This window comes from Myodes glareolus, chromosome X (assembly GCF_982192425.1).
Source record: "Myodes glareolus chromosome X, mMyoGla1.1, whole genome shotgun sequence".
Taxonomy (NCBI): Eukaryota; Metazoa; Chordata; class Mammalia; order Rodentia; family Cricetidae; genus Myodes; species Myodes glareolus.
Genome location: NC_142053.1, coordinates 132060124 through 132078963, shown reverse-complemented (window position 1 = coordinate 132078963; position 18840 = coordinate 132060124). Strand labels below are relative to the sequence as shown.

The window sequence follows — 18840 nt, the reverse complement described above, 5'->3', positions numbered from 1 at the left end:
GTGCGGCCTGTCAGTGCTAAGGTCGGAGCGAACCACTGACCAGGAATGGGGGAGGGAACGTAATCAAATGTTCAACGTTTCAGAGACAGAGAGAAGAAAATGATGCTTAAAGGTCAGGCAAATTTTGTTTTGATGTTTCACCAAATTGTCAATTGTCTGTTATGGCTTTTGAGCACTTACAGATTACTCATTGTTATGTGATATTATGGTATCTCTGTATCATGGGTGGACTTGTCCGTAGGGAAGTAGTCCTCCGACAGAAAAAAAAAAAATCACCCTTCCGCGATGCTCCTTTAAGAAGAAAGGGACTTAATAACCATGAAAATGAAAGCGGAAGCTTCCTGTGGTCCTTGTTCCGGCCCTCCTCCGGGTGACCCCAAAGGGGAATCCCGCCTCACGTGAAGACCTTGACCACTTACCCCTCATTTTTTTAAAGATCTGACAATGGTTTTATTATCAGAGCGCTGGATATCATATTAGGGAAACGATGTAGTCATTGATAAGCTAAAAGTTTGCGAGAAGAGACAACAGCAGTTAATAAAAAAGACCCAGAAAACTCCATTAAAAATAAAAACAAAAACTAGCTCCGTGGACGAGAGTTTGGCAGCATAACCAAGGTTCTGGTTTTGATCCCCAACACAGAAACCAAAACAGAACCAAGTATTTAAATGTGTCCTAACCGGTTACTCTCTGATCTAAAAGAAAAGGTCACTCAGTGTAGTTGCATTATTTTCTCATAGAAATGAAATTATTTTCCTGCTTCGGGAAATATAGTCAGTAGGGTTTGTGTAATTTGGAGGATTTTATTGATATATGCTGTCTGTCTCTATATAAACACGACCATTTAAAGGATACCATCCTACGACTTTTGAGACACCTATGTCCCCACAATACAGGGAGAACACTTCCATCACACCTTAAAGGGTCTTTTGTGTCACATCACGGTCCACCCCCCCACCCCACCCCCTCCTCAGCCAGAGAAACATTGTTTACATTTGACTGTTGCAGAAAGAATTTCACACAAGTAGAATGAGATACTATGTACTTTGTATCTCTTTATTTTTCACTCATTTACGTTTTGGGATTCATCCAAGTTGTAGTATCAGATTGTTTTCTTTTGTTAGTGGGTAGGATTTCCTAGTATACATATGCCACAACTTGCTTATCGATTCTTTTAGTGTGACTTAAGTCGTGTTTTTGCTATAAATGAGAATGATTATCTTTTTCATATGTTTATAAAGACTATTAATATTGTGTGTGTGTGTGTGTTGCTGGGGATCAACCTAAGGACTCTTGCATGCAGGCAAGTGCTCCATTTCTGAGCTGGATCTCCAGGCATTAATATCATATTTTGAAGCAAAGTTTGAGATTATTAAGAAACAGATTTAACATAGGTTTAAGCACACACACACACACACACACACACAAACACACACACACACACACAGAGAGAGAGAGAGAGAGAGAGAGATGAGATGAGATGAGATGAGAAAATGGCTAGGAAAGGGATAGTACACTTCCAAAACATGGGTATGGACTTCTCAAGAGAAATTAGTGGGGTTTTTATTGTGTTGTCATTGTTTGCTTGGTTTTGGACAGTGATGAAAATCAAACTCTTAGATGTGTGCCTGCGAAATAGCATCTGCCACTACACTACACACACACACACACACACACACACACACGATCCCATGCTACAGAGTGTGGCCATTTTTTAAATTTATTTATTCATTTATTTATAAAAAATTTTCACTTCCTCCCCTCCTCCCAATACCCTCCCTCTCCCCCCCACTCCCTCTCCTCCTCCCTCTCCAGTCCCAAGAGCAGTCAGGGCCTCCTGCCCCGCTGGGAGTCCAAGTTCCTCCCCCCTCCCTCCAGGTCCAGGAAGGTGAGCATCTAAACAGACCAGCATCCCAGAAAGCCAGCACATGCAGACGAAACAAGACCCAGCGCCATTGTCAATGGCCTCCCAGTCAGCCCCCATGTCAGCCACATTCAGAAAATCCAGCCCGATCACATGCTCGTTCAGTCCCAGTCCAGCTGGCCCTGGTGAGCTCCCACCAGGCCAGTCCCCTTGTATCAGTGGGTGAACGCACCCCTCGAGGTCCTGACTTTCTTTTTCATGTTCTCCCTCCTTCAGCTCCTCATTTGGACCTTGGGGGCTCAGTCCAGTGCTCCAATGTGGGTCTCCGTCTCTATCTCCATCCATCGTCGGATGAAGGTTCCCTCCGATTCTGCCTTCCTTTCTCACGCCCTCCCTCCATCTGCTTCTCATTTGGACCTAGGGAGTTAAGTCCAGTGTTCCAATGTGTGTCTCTGTCTCTATCTCCATCCATCGCCAGATGAAGGTTCTATGGTGATATGCAAAATATTCATCAGTATGGTTATGGGCTAAGGCCAGTTCAGGCACTCTCTCCTCCGCTGCCCAGGGAACAATCTGGGAACCTCTCCTTGGGTCTGGGAACCCCTCCAGAATCATGTCTCTTGCAAACCCCAAAATGGCTCCCTCAGTTGAGATACACACCTCCCCGCTCCCACATCCATCCTTCCTCCCTCCCCCATCCCATTCCCCCAAGCCATCCCCAATCCTCCCCCTCTCCCTTCTCTCCAACCATCTCCCCTTACTTCCACCCCCCCAAGCCCTGTGCACCCAAGGTTGCCTGGCACTCTTGTCTACTTCCAATATCCAGGAGGATAACTACATAATTTTCTTCAGGTTCACCTTCTTATTTAGCTTCTCTAGGATCACAAATAATAGGCTCAAAGACCTTTAATTATGGCTAGAATCCACTTATGAGTGAGTACATACCATGCTCCTCTTTTTGGGTCTGGGTTACCTCACTCAGTAAAGCGTTTTCTATTTCCATCCATTTGTATGCAAAATTCAAGATGTCATTGTTTTTTACCACTAGGTAAAACTCTAAAGTGTATATGTGACACACCTTCTTTAATCATTCTTCTGAGGGGCACCTAGGTTGTTTCCATGTTCTGGCTATTACAAATAGTGCAGCTATGAACATAGTTGAACAAATGTTTTTGTAGTATGATAGGGCATCTCTTGGGTATATTCCCAAGAGTGGAATTGCTGGGTCCTGAGGGAGGTTGACTCCCAGTTTCCTGAGGAACCGCCACACTGATTTCCACAGTGGCTGCACAAGTTTGCATTCCCACCAACAATGGATGAGTGTTCCCCTCACTCCACATCCTCTCCAGCATAAGCTATCATTAGTGTTTTTGAGTTTAGCTATTCTGACAGGTGTAAGATGGTATCTCAAAGTTGTTTTGATTTGCATTTCCCTGATCGCTAAGGAGGTTGAGCATGACCTTAAGTGTCTTTTGGCCATTCGAAGTTCATCTGTTGTGAATTCTCTGTTCAGTTCAGTACCCCATTTTTTAATTGGGTTAATTAGAGTTTTAGTGTCTAGTTTCTTGAGTTCTTTGTATATTTTGGAGATCAGACCTTTGTCTGATGAGGGGTTGGTGAAGATCTTCTCCCAGTCCGAAGGTAGCCTTTTTGTCTTACTGACAGTGTCCTTTGCTTTACAGAAGCTTCTCAGTTTCAGGAGGTCCCATTTATTCATTGATTCTCTTATTGTCTGTGCTACTGGGGTCCTACCTAGGAAGTGGTCTTCTGTGCCTATGTCTTGTAGACTACTTCCCACTTTGTCTTCTATCAGGTTCAAAGTGGTCAGATTAATGTTGATGTCTTTAATCCATTTGGACTTGAGTTTTGTGCATGGTGATAGATATGGATCTACTTTCATTCTTCTACAGGTTGACATCCAGTTATGCCAGCACCATTTGTTAAAGATGCGTTCCTTCTTCCATTGTATACCTTTAGCTCCCTTGTAAAAAACAGGTGTTCATAGGTTTGTGGGTTAATATCCGGGTCTTCTATTAGATTCCATAGATCGACTTCTCTGTTCTTATGCCAATACCAAGCTGTTTTCAATACTGTCGCTCTGTAATAGAGTTTGAAGTCAGGGATGGTAACGATCCCATGCTACAGAGTGTGGCCATTTTTCAAAACAAAAATGAATAATATATAACTTTCTTCACATTGTCTGTCCATTCTTTGTGGCTTTTGGTCTCCCACTTCACGTTTCCAAAGTTCCTTGTACATTAAAGGTATTGAAGCTTTACTGTAATATAATTTACTTTTTCCTCTCAGCTTGTGCATTAGACTTCTCCAGAGTAACAGAACTTATAGAATGAAGCCCTCTCTATTTATAGAAAGGGGATTTATTAGAATGACTTAAAGCTGCAGTCCAGCTCATCCAACATTGGCTGCCTATGAACAGAAGGTCCAAGAATCCATAGTTGTTTGGTTCACAAAGCTGAACATATTAACTGGTCTTGAGTATTCACTGGAAGTCTGAAGAAGTGGGCTCTAACGCCTGTGAAGGAATGGACTTGCTAGCAAGGTGAGAACAATCAGGCAAAGAGAGAGAGTAAGCCTCCTTCTTCTGTGTCTCTTTAATAGGTTGCCAGCAGAAGGTGTGACCCAGATTACAGGTGGATCGCTCCACCTCAAAAGATTGGGATTAAAAGTGAGTCTTCCTACTGTAAATGATTTAATTTTAAAAAATCCCTCACAGGTGTACCAAGTCATTTGGGTTTTAATTTCAGATGTAGTCAAATTGACAAGCAAGAATAGTCATGACAGGGCTGGAGAGATGGCTCAGTGGTTAAGAGCATTGCCTGCTCTTCCAAAGGTCCTGAGTTCAAATCCCAGCAACCATATGGTGGCTCACAACCATCTGTAATGAGGTCTGGTGCCCTCTTCTGGCCTGCAGACATACACACAGACAGAATATTGTATACATAATAAAATAAATAAATAAATAAAAAAAAGAATAGTCATGACAGCTTGTCATTTATTTTTCATCCACATTTATCACAGTAGCTGCACACATATATCATATATATGGGTATGCATGGTGGGATATATCATCTATATCAACACACATATATACATACTATTATTATTTCCATTCTAATTATTTACATATGTGTCCATACATACTTCAAAACTGTAGGAGGAGAGGCTACTCATTTGTCCCCAGTCACTTAGCCCTGAAATAATCACACAGAAATTGGATTCATTAAATCACTGCTTGGCCCATTAGCTTTATTTTCTTATTGGCTAACTCTTACATCTTAATTTAACCCATTTCTATTAATCTGCATATCACCACGAGGTCGTGGCCTACCAGCAAAGTTCTGGCATGTCTGACTCTGGTGGCTCCATAGTGTCTCTGACTCTGCCCTTCTTCCTCCCAGCATTAAGTTCTATCTTCCCCACAGACCTAAGTTCTGCCCTATCAACAGGCCAAAGCAGTTTCTTTATTCATTAATGGTAATCACAGCACACAGAGGGGACTCCCACATCACAAAACAAACATGAATTAATATTGATATTCCAGTACCACATATATGATTTATTATAGATTTTCCTTCCTCTTATCCGGGGCTTTTTACTCCAACAGTGAGAACCTACCTCCAACTTCCACCATCCACTTATTTAATTGTTCACTCCTAGTATACATATACAGCAGTATTAAAACCATTAGGGCTGGAGAGATGGTTCAGTGGGAAAGAGCACTGACAGGTCTTCCATTATAACTGGGTTCATTTCCCAGCACCTACATCAATGCTCATAGCTGCCTATAACTCCAGCTCCAGGAAATCCAGTGCCTTGTTCTGGTCCCTCTGGACACTTGCACACACATTCCACCCATACACATAATTAAAACCAGACTGTTGAAGCACATATGTGCCTTTGGGAAATAGTGGAACTTGACAACCAAGTGCTTTTGTATAGTTTCTTTGTCTTTGAAGTTTCCGTGTCAGTTCGTTCTTTCTTTCTTTCTTTCTTTCTTTCTTTCTTTCTTTCTTTCTTTCTTTCTCTTTCTCTTTCTCTTTCTCTCTCTCTCTCCCTTTCTTTTTTTGTTTTGCTTTTTTTCTTTTCTTTATTTTTTTATTTTTGTTTTTCGAGACAGGGTTTCTCTTTGTAACTTTGGATCCTGTCCTGGAACTCACTCTGTAGACCAGGTTGACTTTGAACTCACAGAGATCCACCTGCCTCTGCCTCCCAAGTGCTGGAATTAAAGGCATGTGCCACCACTGCCCGGCTCAGTTTCTTGTTTTGTTTGCTTTTTTTTTCCCAAAATAGGGTCTCACTATGTAGTTCTGGTTGTCCAGGAGCTCACTCTGTAGACCAGGCTGACCTCAGACTCATAAAGAACCGCCTGTCTCTGCCTCCCAAATGCTGGGATTAAAGGTGAACGCCACCATTGCCCAGCAATCACATCAGTTTCTAAATGACTTGATTTTTTTGTTTTTTGTTTGTTTGTTTTTCAAGACAAAGTTTCTTTATGTAGCCCTGGCTGTCTTGGAACTTGTTCTGTAGATTAGGCTGGCCTCTAACTCACAGAGATCCACCTGCCTCTGTCTCCTGAGTGCTGGGATTAAAGGCATGCACCACCACCACCTGGCTGGAAACTATTTTTAAATATATTTTAGAATGTATTTATGTTAAGTATAAATAGGAGTAAATTCTAGTGTACATCAATAAGTCAGAAAAGATAATAATAAACCCCAAAGCTGGTTTCTGAGATAAACTTTAAAAAGCAGCAAGGTTTGTTTAGGAAGGAAAAGAAAGACATGAAGGGAGACAATCAGCCAAGGATGGGGCCTTAGTCAGGGTTTCTATGGCTGTGATGGAACACTATGACCAAAAAACAAGTTGGGGAGGAAAGAGTTTATTTGGCTTGTATATTCACATGCTGTCCATCACTGAACAAAGTCAGGGCAGGAACTCAAACAGGACAGGAACCTGGAGGCAGGAGCTGATGCAGAGGCCCTGGAGGGGTGGTGCTTATTGGCTTACTCCAGTTTCTTTTTTTTTTCTTTTTTTTTTTTAAAGATTTTATTTATTTATTATGTATACAACATTCTGCCTCCATGTATGCCTGCAGGCCAGAAGAAGGCATCAGATCTCATTACAGATGATTGTGAGCCACCATGTGGGTGCTGGGAATTGAACTCAGGTCCTCTGGAAGAACAGCCAATGCTCTTAACCACTGAGCCATCTCTCCAGCCCCTACTCCAGTTTCTAAATGACTTGAATCAGCACATCTTTTCTCTTCACCCTCTCCCTTTAGTGAAGTTTATCATACATTTTATGGTAGTGATATTAAACTCATTTCTAATCCAAATCTTTAAGGTCAGAGGATAAACCTTTAATCTAGGTCTTTTGAGGTGGGACGATCCACCTGTGTCATACATTCTGCTGGAAGCCTATATAAGGGCATGGAAGAAGCAAGCGTGCTCTCTGCCTGCTTACTCTCCCCCTCACTAGCAAATCCGTTCTTTCACTGGCATTAGAGCCTACTTCTTTGGGATTCCAGCATATAGTGAAGACCAGCTGAGACATTCAGCCTCGTGTGTGTGTGCGTGTGTGTGTGCGTGTGTGTGTATGTATGTATGTATAAATGTGTGCATGCATGTATTCTACAACTTTTGTTTACTCTAGGTGAACCCTAACTAATACAAATTTTAGTACCAGAAGTGGTTATAGAGCAATAGAAGTATAAGATTGAATATTTTAAGTATCTGGAATAGGCTTTCTAATTTGCTGACACCTACAGTTATCAAATCCTCTCCAGTTACTGAAGCCTCTCCTGGGAGCTCAGAGAGTACTGAGCGTCCATGGGGTGACTGAGTCCTTTATAAACTGAAGGAGACAAATTGCATTTGATTATCCTGATTCACCAGTTGTGAGAGACAGTGGATTTGGTGACTCCGTATATAAGGCTTTTGACAATGTGTGGAGAAATAAAGAAAATGCTGATACTGGTTTGTTGCTCTTATCATCTCTGGATGAATTGACGAAGGATAGGAATGAGCTCCATGATAAAATTAACCGACCTCTAGCATCTCAGAATGTAGAGGAGGACAACAGTGAGCTCAGTGATAAAACTGACCGGCTCCAGATGCAAATAAACAGTCTAAAGGCTTCCAAGTGTGCCCTGGAAGAGAATCTTCTCTCCAGCAGCCAGAGAGCTCAAGTTGTGGAAAATCAAACTGAAGCCCTCAGTAAAAGGTTGTCTGAATTATAGTAAAAATTCAAGCTCAGGCCTCAGAAGGCCTGGGCGGTTAGAGTAAGGACATTAATTGGTAAAGAATGGTGTCCTGGCTAGTTTTATATTAACCTGACATAAGCTAAAGTCATCTGAGAGGAAGGAACCTCAATTAAGAAAATGCAGCCAGGCGGCGGTGGCACACACCTTTAATCCCATCCCTCCAGAGGCAGAGGCAGGTGGATCTCTGTGAGTTTGAGGCCAGCCCGGTCTATATCGTTAGTTCCAGGACTGGCTTCATAGCTACTGAGAAACCCTGTCTCGAAAAACCAAAAAAAGAAAAAAAGTAAAAAGAAAATGTTTCCAGGGGCTGGGGAGATGGCTCAGTGGTTAAGAGCGCTGACTGTTCTTCCAGAGGATCAGGGTTCAATTCCAGCACCCACGTGGTACTTGCAACTGTGTATTACCCTAAAATCTGACACCCTCACACAGACATACATACAGGTAAAGCACCAATGCAAATAGAATAAAAATAAGTTTAAAAAAAGAGAAAATGTTTCTATAAGATAGGGTTGTAGGCAGACCTGTAAAGCATTTTCTTTACTAGTAATTGATGGGTGTTGCCATCCCTGAGCTTGTGGTCCTGGGTTCTAAAAGAAAGCAGGCTGAGCAGGCCATGGGGAGCAAGCTGAGAAACAGCTCCTGCCCTGTTTGAGTTCCTGTCCTGATTTCTTTTGCTGACAAACAGTGATATGCAAGTGTCAGTCAAATAAACACTTTCCTCCTCGACTTGCTTTTTGGTCAGGTGTTTCATCACAGTAATAGTAATCCTAATTCAGACAAACAGGCTCTTCCGGTAACTTGGAATGGAGATGTGTGGGAGGACCCTACTGATGCTGAGAACTCTGAACCCTCAGATTCTCAAGGTTTATCTCACCTGAGGAAGTCTTCTCTCCGCCCTCAGCAGAATATGTACCCTCAGTCCACCCCCTGAAATACTGCCCTTTCTGCTTTGATTGAGGAAATCAATCCCGAGTAGTCCGCTAAACCAGCTGTGACTTTCTCTGAAGGTGATGGCAGGCAATACTGTTGTCCCTCAGGGCCCAGAAACAGTTGCCTTTAGACCTATAACCAGACTCAAGGCAAAGCAGGAGCCTAGAGGGGAGGTAGAAAGTGTAGTCCAGGAGGAGATGCACTATGCTACTAAAGGGCTTAATGAGTTTGCTATTTCATTCAAGCAGAAGTCTGGGGAATACATGTGGGAATGGATTCAAAGGGTGTGGGATAATGGTGAAAGGAACATAAAACTGGATCAGGCTGAGTCTATCAATAAAAGGGTCCACTGAATGGAGATTCTGGGTCTAATACGGAAACTCACTCAGTTCAAAGGTGTCAAAAGTTTGTTTGAATGGTTAGCCGAGAAGCATTTGTCAAAAGCTGGCCTACTGAAAAGGAGTTGGAGATGCCTGATAGTCCCTTGTTAATGATGATGAAGGGATTTTAAGGGAAATTGGAATGGTTGAGTGGGTACACTGTGTAAATCCTAATCCCCCACAATGGGAGGGCCCAGAAGACAGGCCCTTCACTAATCCTATAAGATGCTGAATGGTGAGGGGCACCAGCACATCTGAAGACACATTCCTTTTCCTTGTGTCAGACATTAAGCTTGGAGATGCTGCTGCTCAATTGAATGAATTAAATGCAATGGGTTTAATTGGGCTCCGAGGTAGCAGGGGCCAGGTGACAGCATTGAATTTCCAGAGACAAGGTGGCTGTAGTTATAATGGGCAGCACGGACAAAGCCGTGTCCATAATGGCCCAACCAGTAATGGACAGCACAAAGTGAATTTTCTGGTGGCATGACTCATATGGACCTTTTGTACTGGCTAGTCAATCATGGTGTTTCCAGCCAAGAAGTAGATAAGAAGCCTACTGCATTTTTGTTTGATCTGTATATGTGGGAAAGTTCTCAAACAAATGAAAACTAGGCCCCAGTGGATCGTGGCAAAGGGAATCTTGGCCTGTGAACCAATTTCCGGGCTTGAGTCAGTTTGCAGACCCAAGAACCCATTGAGTGAAGGGATGGCCAGGTTCCCTTGAGGAAGCACCTTGTTAAAGTACCTAAGAGTTTTGCTGTTAGCCTTTCCCCAGTCCTTCCCCAGAGGGACCCCTGGACTTTTACAAGGGAAACTGTACACTGGGGGAAAGGAAACAGCCAGACTTTCTGGGGTCTATTAGATACTGGTTTTGAACTGACACTGATTCCAGAACACCCCAAGAAGCACCATGGCCCTCCAGTTAAAGTATGGGCTTACAGGGGCTGGAGAAATGGCTCAGAGGTTAAGAGCATTGCCTGCTCTTCCAAAGGTCCTGAGTTCAATTCCCAGCAACCGCATGGTGGCTCACAACCATCTGTAATGGGGTCTGGTGCCCTCTTCTGGCCTGCAGACACACACACAGACAGAATATTGTATACATAATAAATAAATATTTTTTAAAAAGTATGGGTGTACAGAGGCCAGGTGATTAATGGAGTTTTGGCTGAAGTCCAATGCACAGTAGGTCCAGTGGGTCCTGGAACTTGTCCTGTGGTTATTTCCCCAGTTCCAGAATGTACAATTGGGATAGATCCTCTTAGAAGTTGGCAGAATTCTCACACTGGTTCCCTGACCTGCGGGGTAAGGGTTATTATGATTGGAAACGCTAAATGGAAGCCTTTAAAATCGCCTCTGCCAGGAAAAATAGTGATTCAGAGAAAATACTGTGACCCTGGAGGAACTGCAGAGATCAGTGCCACCATCAAGGACTTGAAAGACGCAGGGGTGGGGGTTCCCCCCACATCTCCCTTTAACTCTCCTACCCGGCCAGTGCAGAAGACTCATTGCTGGAGGGACACTCATTTCTGTAGCAGTTGAGTCTCGTGGGACTCCCCTGGGAAAAGACATTAGACACATGTGCTGCTTCATCTGGACTGTGAGACGCTCAGCTTGTGAATGGAATTCACAGATCAGGCAGTGTCTTTTTTCCTTTTCTAATCTTGTTCTATGTATATTCTTTCATTGTAAAGAAGCATGGCTACCATCAAATCTGAGGGTGCTTGTCAGGTGGTGGTGGTGCAGCCGGGCAGTGGTGGTGCACACCTTTAATCCCAGCACTTGGGAGGCAGAGGCAGGAGGATCTTTGTGAGTTCGAAGCCAGCCTGGTCTACAAGAGCTAGTTCCAGGACAGGCTCCAAAGCTACAGAGATACCCTGTCTCGAGAAACAAAACAAAACAAACCCAACCAAACAAACAAACAAACAAAAAAACTGAGGGTGGTCTTGGAGATCCTCAAGACGAACACAAACACAAAAAGGTTGATGGAAAAAGAAAAGATGATAAAAATATTAACATTGGAACAGCTGGTTGAAGATGTATAGGCATTGCTGCTTTGTGGCTTCAAGTCTGAAATTATTTTAAAATAGAAAATTTAAAATTGAGTGCAGTTTAGCGGTATGTTTGCCTAGAATATGCCAGACCTCTGGGTTCCATCCCTAGTGTGCATACACACACAGATACACACACAAGAATTTTGCATCTGTGGTACATGAAGAATAATTAGCTTTCTTGTAATGGCTTTCTCTGGGTTTGGAACGGTGTAATACTAGTCTCTTAGAACAAGTATCCTTATTTTAAGATCAGGAAGTACCCTCATCTCTTCAATTCTCTAGACGAGTTTGTTCAGAATTGGTACTATATTTCTCCTAAGTATATGGAAGAATTCTTCCAATCCCCCCCACCACACACACACACAGAGAGGCATTCTGTGTTCTTCAAAGAATTTGCTATGAGAACTATTGGCATGAAGTTGTTCCCTTTATTAGCTAGCATATATTAATTATACACAATAATGGGCTTCATTAAGACATTTCCATACTTGTATATATTTTGGTCATATTCACCTCCATTATCCTCTCCTGTCCCACTCCTCCCCCCACACTCCTTCCTCTCCCCAGGCAGTGCCTTTTTATTTTCAAGCATTTTTTGTGATCTAATGAATTTCATTAGCATGGGTGAGGGATTATTTACAGGAACACGAGCCTCTCCCTTATCAGTGGCCACCACTGAGGAAACGGTCTCTCCCTTCGGCCAGCCTTCACTAACTGCCAATGACTCCTCAGGGAGGGGTAGAGGCTTATGCTCATGAGGCCCTCCCCACTAGTAACAGTGAACTGCCTAGAAATCCTTAGGAATTAGGTGTAGAGGGCCGGTTTTGAACTGCATAGAAACTCTGTGCAAGGGAGACGTGAGGTAGCATTCTTGCTGATAGGCTTAGCAAACCAAGTCAGGAGGAGGCAAACCTCTCCCATCAGTAGAGTGCCTTGCCAATGGTCAGTCCTTGAGAACACAGATGTGCACTGTAGTTCAAAGGCTCTGAGAGGAGACATTCATAGAGATTTACATGTTGTCTAAAGGACAAGGGGACAAACAAGAGACTAAAAATGATATAGATAAAACTCATATATGGACAATAATGAGTTTTAAGAAAAACTATAAAAATTCTAAATATTTAATTATGTTGTGCTAATTCTGATTGATTCCTCCATTAATAAGTCTGGTGATTCTTCACTGAAGAATAGTTATATTAATTATGCAATCATGTTCTTTAAAGGTAAAAGGAAGACTGAGGTCCTAAATACAAGTTAATAATTAATCATCATAATACAAGCAATCCTCTGAGTTACAGGGTTCTATATGATTGTCCTCCTATAAAATAATAATGCTAAAGCTCTTAGCTATTAAGACTCATAGAGAAGTCCAAACATGTTTCTTAAAAACTTCAACATCCCATCTATGGTCAGTAAATTAAAACTGCAGTCTAACTGCTCCTATGATGGTTAGTCATAGGTCAAAATGCTTTTATTTTGAGTCTATATTAATTTAGAGGGTCGAAAAAAATAATAAATAAAAAGCTGAGAACATCAATACAGGTTGTAAGGATTTGAAGACATAAAAGCTTGGAGATTATATGGGTCTTAGAGGATATTCTAAAATTATAAAATTTATAAGAAATAATGGCTTTAGATGTATATAAAAATTTACAAGATTTCTTTCCCCTTTCTTAATTATTAAGAATATGAGTAAGCAAACTTCAAATGAATCCATAAGTTTAACTTCTGTTCCCAGTCTGTATCTGTTTTACCAGGTTTCCACTTGGCTGACAATCACATCCAAGCATCAATTGCTGATAACAACCTGCTCCAAATGATTATGAGTCCTGAACTTGCTAAAACCTGACGTGGACCAATCCAGCCAATGTGACTGCTGTCTTTCCAGCTTGTCAATGTACCAGATTCTTGTAAGTTCCCTCATTGCTTTGGACTAACATTCTAGCCTTCCAGGGCCCAGAGAACAACGTCCTAAGGTCAGCAGGAAGTAATTACAGAAATGAACACATCATCCCTGCCCCGCCACCTGGAATGTTAGATAAAAAGGAAATTTCTCCGTCAGTCATCACAGGGGTTTTGGCCATTAATGCCTTCAATAAATAATAATTCCTATCTGGGTGCCATTAAATTAATGTTACTAAAATCTCAATATCAGTCTCTAAAATAAATTCATCTCAAGGATTTGAGAAGATGTACTAAGCAGGGGCAAGGAATTTTTTAAAGAGGACCATTTTGTCATTAATAACCTTATAGCTGAACAACCCATTTCACAAGCTCGAACTGTGTTTACCGAAGGTTCTAAAACTCATGTCGCTTATTGTAGTGAATCAAAGTTCTGGTCACAATTATCTCCTTATACATTGGTACAACAGATTGAATTATGGACAGTCATTCAGGCATTGCAGGATTTTCCTACTGAAGCCCTTATTTTAGTGGCTGTTTCCAAATATGTAGTTGGGTTGTAAAGACCATCTGCACTGCTTCTATTTATGTTAATAATCCTATATTGCAAGGGTTATTTTTAGCATTACAAAAGTTAATGTAAAATGATATTATGTACGATCACATATCAAATTACCTGGATATCTAACAAAGGGGAAATAATCTAGCTGATGCCCTTGTAAACTTTGCTTCGGCTGAGGATGAGCATCAACATTTACACATCAATGCTCCTCACTTATATGTTCAATATAAGATTCCTTACAGACAAGCTAAGTGTATTATTCTTAGCTGTCCTATCCGTCATTCCCTGCATTTAATACAAAATATCCCTGGCACAAATCCTCAGGGGTTGGATTCCAACCATATTTGGCATATGGATGTAACTTATATACCTGAATTTGGCCGGGTATTTTATGTTCATGTGACCATAGATACATTCTCCTTCATGATATGGGGTACGCCATTATCTGGAGAGACAACTAATCATGTCATTCCCATTTATTTGAAGCTTTTGAGGTATTGGGGGTGCCAACCATGATAAAGACAGACAATGGGCTTGCATACTCCTCTACAAAATTTTAGCGATTCTGTGATCAATATGATATTAAACATGTGACTGGCATAGAATATAATCCTCAAGGCCAAGCCATTGTAGAAAGAGCCCACTCTACCTTATAGCAACAAATTAAAAAACTAAAAAGGAGGAAAATGAAGGACTTGGGTATGAAAGACATTTGGGATTTACAGAATAATCCTAGAGATATTATGCATCAGATTTTATTTTGAACTTTTTAATTTACCACAGGGAGACATTCTGACTAGAGCTGAGAAGCATTTTGTGTCTGAAAAGTCTCAGGCTTTGGAGCCAGCTTCTTTTAAGGAAATTTGAGTGAAAACTGCTGTTGATGCTGAATGGGTTCCAGCGCAGTTGTTGGTAGATAGAAGGGGTATGGTCTTGTGTCTTTTCAGTATGACCACCAGCAGTAGATTCCAGGCCGTTGGATCAAGGCCCGAAGGCCCGATTAAAACGACAGTGCAGAGAAGAATGACATCGAGGGGAAACGAGGACAATCTTGAGGTGCTGGTGGCAGCAATGGCCCAGTTATCATTGACCAGAAAATGTCCTCATTGGCATGTTAAAGCTCCTTTGCCTACCTGGGGGCAAATTAAGTCTCTCACTGCTAATGGTCAAGCTGTTCTGCAGAGGTATGATAAACCTGTTACAGCCCAGAATCTTTTCCTGGCCATGTGTGCTTTACTGTTGGTAACTTCTGCAGAAGCCAATAGCTCCAGCTACAAAGAACAACGAGACAGTTAACGGTCCAGTCCTCGGCTTATGGCTTGGGGAGATGGAGGGTTAAGCGGACCTCGGATGGCTACTCTACAATTTCCCGACGCTGGTCAGATGCATATTTGGAAGCTGACTGCTGCCTTAAAGACTGTGCACCTCTATAATGGATCATTTTCTGGAACTGCTTCCAGTGCTTCTGTGTATAACTTCACTGTTGTGGGAGTAACTTCCGCTGCCTCAACCAATAGTCACTGAAATACGAGCCCACAGTGCAGCGGGGAGCGACTTCCGCTCCGTCAGCCAATAGCTGCTGAAATACCAGCCCACTGGGGCGTGGTATATTTCTCTTTTAAAAAGAGAAGCAGATCCGGATCAGGCTCTCTTGGTTCCGGCTCTTGGTTCCGGTGCTTGCTCCTGGCTCCTGCTCCCCGGCTCCTGCGACTAGGCTCCCTTCCTGACGGTTTATGGTGTATGTAAGTTTTACCCCCCAAAATAAATAACCCCTTAAAACATAACTGGTGTGGGATTGATTCGCCGATAATTGACGCCCAACGTTTGGTTTAAGAACCGCCCCACCCCCCCACCCCCAGCTCGGCCTCCCAGGATACACAGGTTCAGACAGTCTCTGCCGGCTTACTTTGCCCTGTTCGGCACGGATTTTTAAATTTCTCCTTGCAACGTGAGTCAAAGAGCTCACAGCGCAAGCTCCCTTTGAAGTTCCAGCAAGCTGTTTGAAACCCCTGCCATCCGCCATAACTGATTAGGAGTGCTGCAAGCAGCTTGACCCTTAATCCCAGCACAGGGACACGGGGCCCAAAGCACTAGGCCTCTTTAGCAACAGCGCAGTGGCTGTGTCACGACCCTCTGCATCCGGTTGAACAGAGCAGCAGGGCCTTGTTTATTGCCTTGTTTATTGGCCACTAGAAGCTCTCTGACCTTTTGTGATCTGTGGATTTAACCTCTGGATTTGAGTGTATATATTCTAGAGTTTCCTTCCTCAATCAACACCACTGCCACGTGGATTCAGGTGCGCCCCACCTCCTACTGGCAGGCAACGGTCATTACAGGTAAGATTTTTCTTTTCGGTTGAAAATAAATACATACATACATACATACAAGTACAATTTCCTTTGATTGAAAATGTCGGAAAATATTACTATCCAAAAGTTCAATGGTTTTTTCAATTGCGCTATGGAGGATATTCTGAAGGATGTCTCAGATATTCCTCTTACTTTGTTATTCCTGGGATCTGTTGCTTTTCTGGTGTTTGGCTATTTTATAAGAAAGATACAGTCCTTACAGACTGAATCTACAATGCTGAGGGCAGAGATTAAAACCTTAAGAACAATTCAGACTGATACCAACCTCCTCAAAAAAGAGTTTGGAGATTTCAAGGAAGAAACTAGATCAGAGTTTGGAGATTTCAAGGAGGAAACTAGATCAGAGTTTGGAGTTTTCAAGGAGAAAACTAGATCAGAGTTTGGAGATTTCAAGGAGGAAACTAGATCAGAGTTTGGAGTTTTCAAGGAGGAAACTAGATCAGAGTTTGGAGTTTTCAAGCAGGAGACTAGATCAGAGTTTGGAGTTCAAATTCTAGGGGAAGGACCTTACTCTGATCCTCAGGAACAAGCTCTTTATGATGAAAACATTTTATCCATATGTGCTACAGCAGCTCTAAGGGCCTGGGACAGGGTTCAAGACTCAGGTCAGAGAGTAGAATCGTATGTCAGGGTCAAACAGGGTCAGAGAGAACCCTTTAGTGACTTTTTGCAATGACTAACTAAGGCTGTACAAATAGGGATACCTGATCCAGAAGCAAGAAATATAGTAATTGAGTCTTTGGCTTATGAGAATGCCAATGTAGAATGCAAAAGGATCCTGGGGCCTTTAAAGCTCAGATCAACGCCTTTGGACGAATGGGTTTTACATACAATGAATGTTAATACATTTGATTATGGCAATGAAACATAGGTACAAGAAGCAATTTCCAAAGGTAAAAGGAGACATCAGATTACAAAATGCTTTCATTGTGGCAAAATGGGACACATGAAAAGGGACTGCAGACAATGGAATTCCAGGAATAATGCCTCTTCTAGGAATAACAGGAATAGGAAGACTCAGCCTTCAGGTTTATGTAGGAGATGTGGAAAGGGCAGGCATTGGACGAATGAGTGTAGGTCAACAAGAGATAAACAGGGCAACCCATTGCCATCGGGAAACTCAATAGGGGGCCTCTCGAAGGCCCCCATGGCAAATGTGGTCCAGTCATTTCCGATCACTGCAGAGAACATGCCTCTTCAGGGAAATTAGAATGCCCCATGCCTGCTGTTAAAAGCAATAACGGCCTGAAGGATGAGTTAAATGTGGTGAATGAATCAAGAAATCTAAGAGGACAAAGTAAACGAATATTCTGGCAGACTTCTATAAATGAACAAAGACCACAGCTAAGAGTGTGTGTAAATGGCAAACTTATTACTGGCTTACTGGACACAGGTGTGGATGTAAGTATCATTACACCAGAGTCTTGGCATCCGCATTGGCCTCTTCAGGAGGTAGATATTCAGTTCTTAGGAATTGGAACCCTATCTCGAGTAAGACAAAGCACGAGATGGGTCAATTGTATAGGTCTAGATGGACAAATAGGAAAACTAAGGCCATATGTAGCAAATATTGCAGTGAATTTATGGGGCCGTGACCTATTGCAGCAATGGAACACCCAAATTAACATTCCTGCTGCTTCCAGAGCCTATATTTCTGAGGACAATATTACAAGATATTACAGATGGCGGAAACCAGCCATTAGAGCTATACAAGAACACAACACAATTGATGGCTCTTCAGAGGTACCAACAGCCATGCCTCTACAATGGTTGACTGAGAAACCAATATGGACTAAACAGTGGCCTTTAGCTGAGGAAAAGTTACAGGCTTTAGAACAGCTGGTACAAGAGCAATTAGATGCTGGACATATAGAAGAATCTGCCAGCCCTTGGAACTCTCCTGTGTTTGTTGTTAAGAAAAAATCTGGTAAATGGAGAATGGTGACAGATCTTAGAGCTATCAACAAGGTTATTCAACCTATGGGCCCTCTGCAATCTGGAATTCCTCTGCCCTACTTGTTACCAAAGGGATGGCCTCTTATAGTTATTGATCTGAAAGATTGTTTCTTCACTATACCATTACAAGAAAAAGATAGAGAAAAGTTTGCCTTCACAGTGCCTACCTATAATAACTCTCAGCCTGCAAGGAGGTACCAGTGGACCGTCCTCCCACAGGGAATATTGAACTCTCCCACCCTGTGCCAATATTTTGTAAGCCAACCATTGAAAATTATACGCAAACAATTTCCTAAGTCCATAATATACCACTATATGGATGATATCCTGATATCTGATCAAAACAAAGATACCTTAGAAAGGCTGTTCGAAGAAGTAAAACTAGTATTACCTAAATGGGGATTGCAAATTGCTCCTGAAAAAATTCAGAGAGGAGATTCTGTTAATTATTTAGGTTATAAAATAGGCTTACAAAGAATTAAGACTCAAAAGGCACAAATCAGGAGAGACCGGTTACGAACTCTTAATGACTTTCAAAGA

General features: G+C 42.2%; 1 long non-coding RNA gene across 1 annotated transcript; it reads left to right on the top strand.

The window, feature by feature from the left end:
- The first annotated feature begins 11 nt into the window (after nucleotides 1–11).
- Nucleotides 12–15739, top strand: LOC125417794 (uncharacterized). The gene is made up of 3 exons (XR_007237241.3): nucleotides 12–112; nucleotides 13250–13421; nucleotides 14923–15739. It is a non-coding gene; the product is annotated as an uncharacterized LOC125417794 (long non-coding RNA).
- The last annotated feature ends 3101 nt before the right edge of the window (nucleotides 15740–18840 follow it).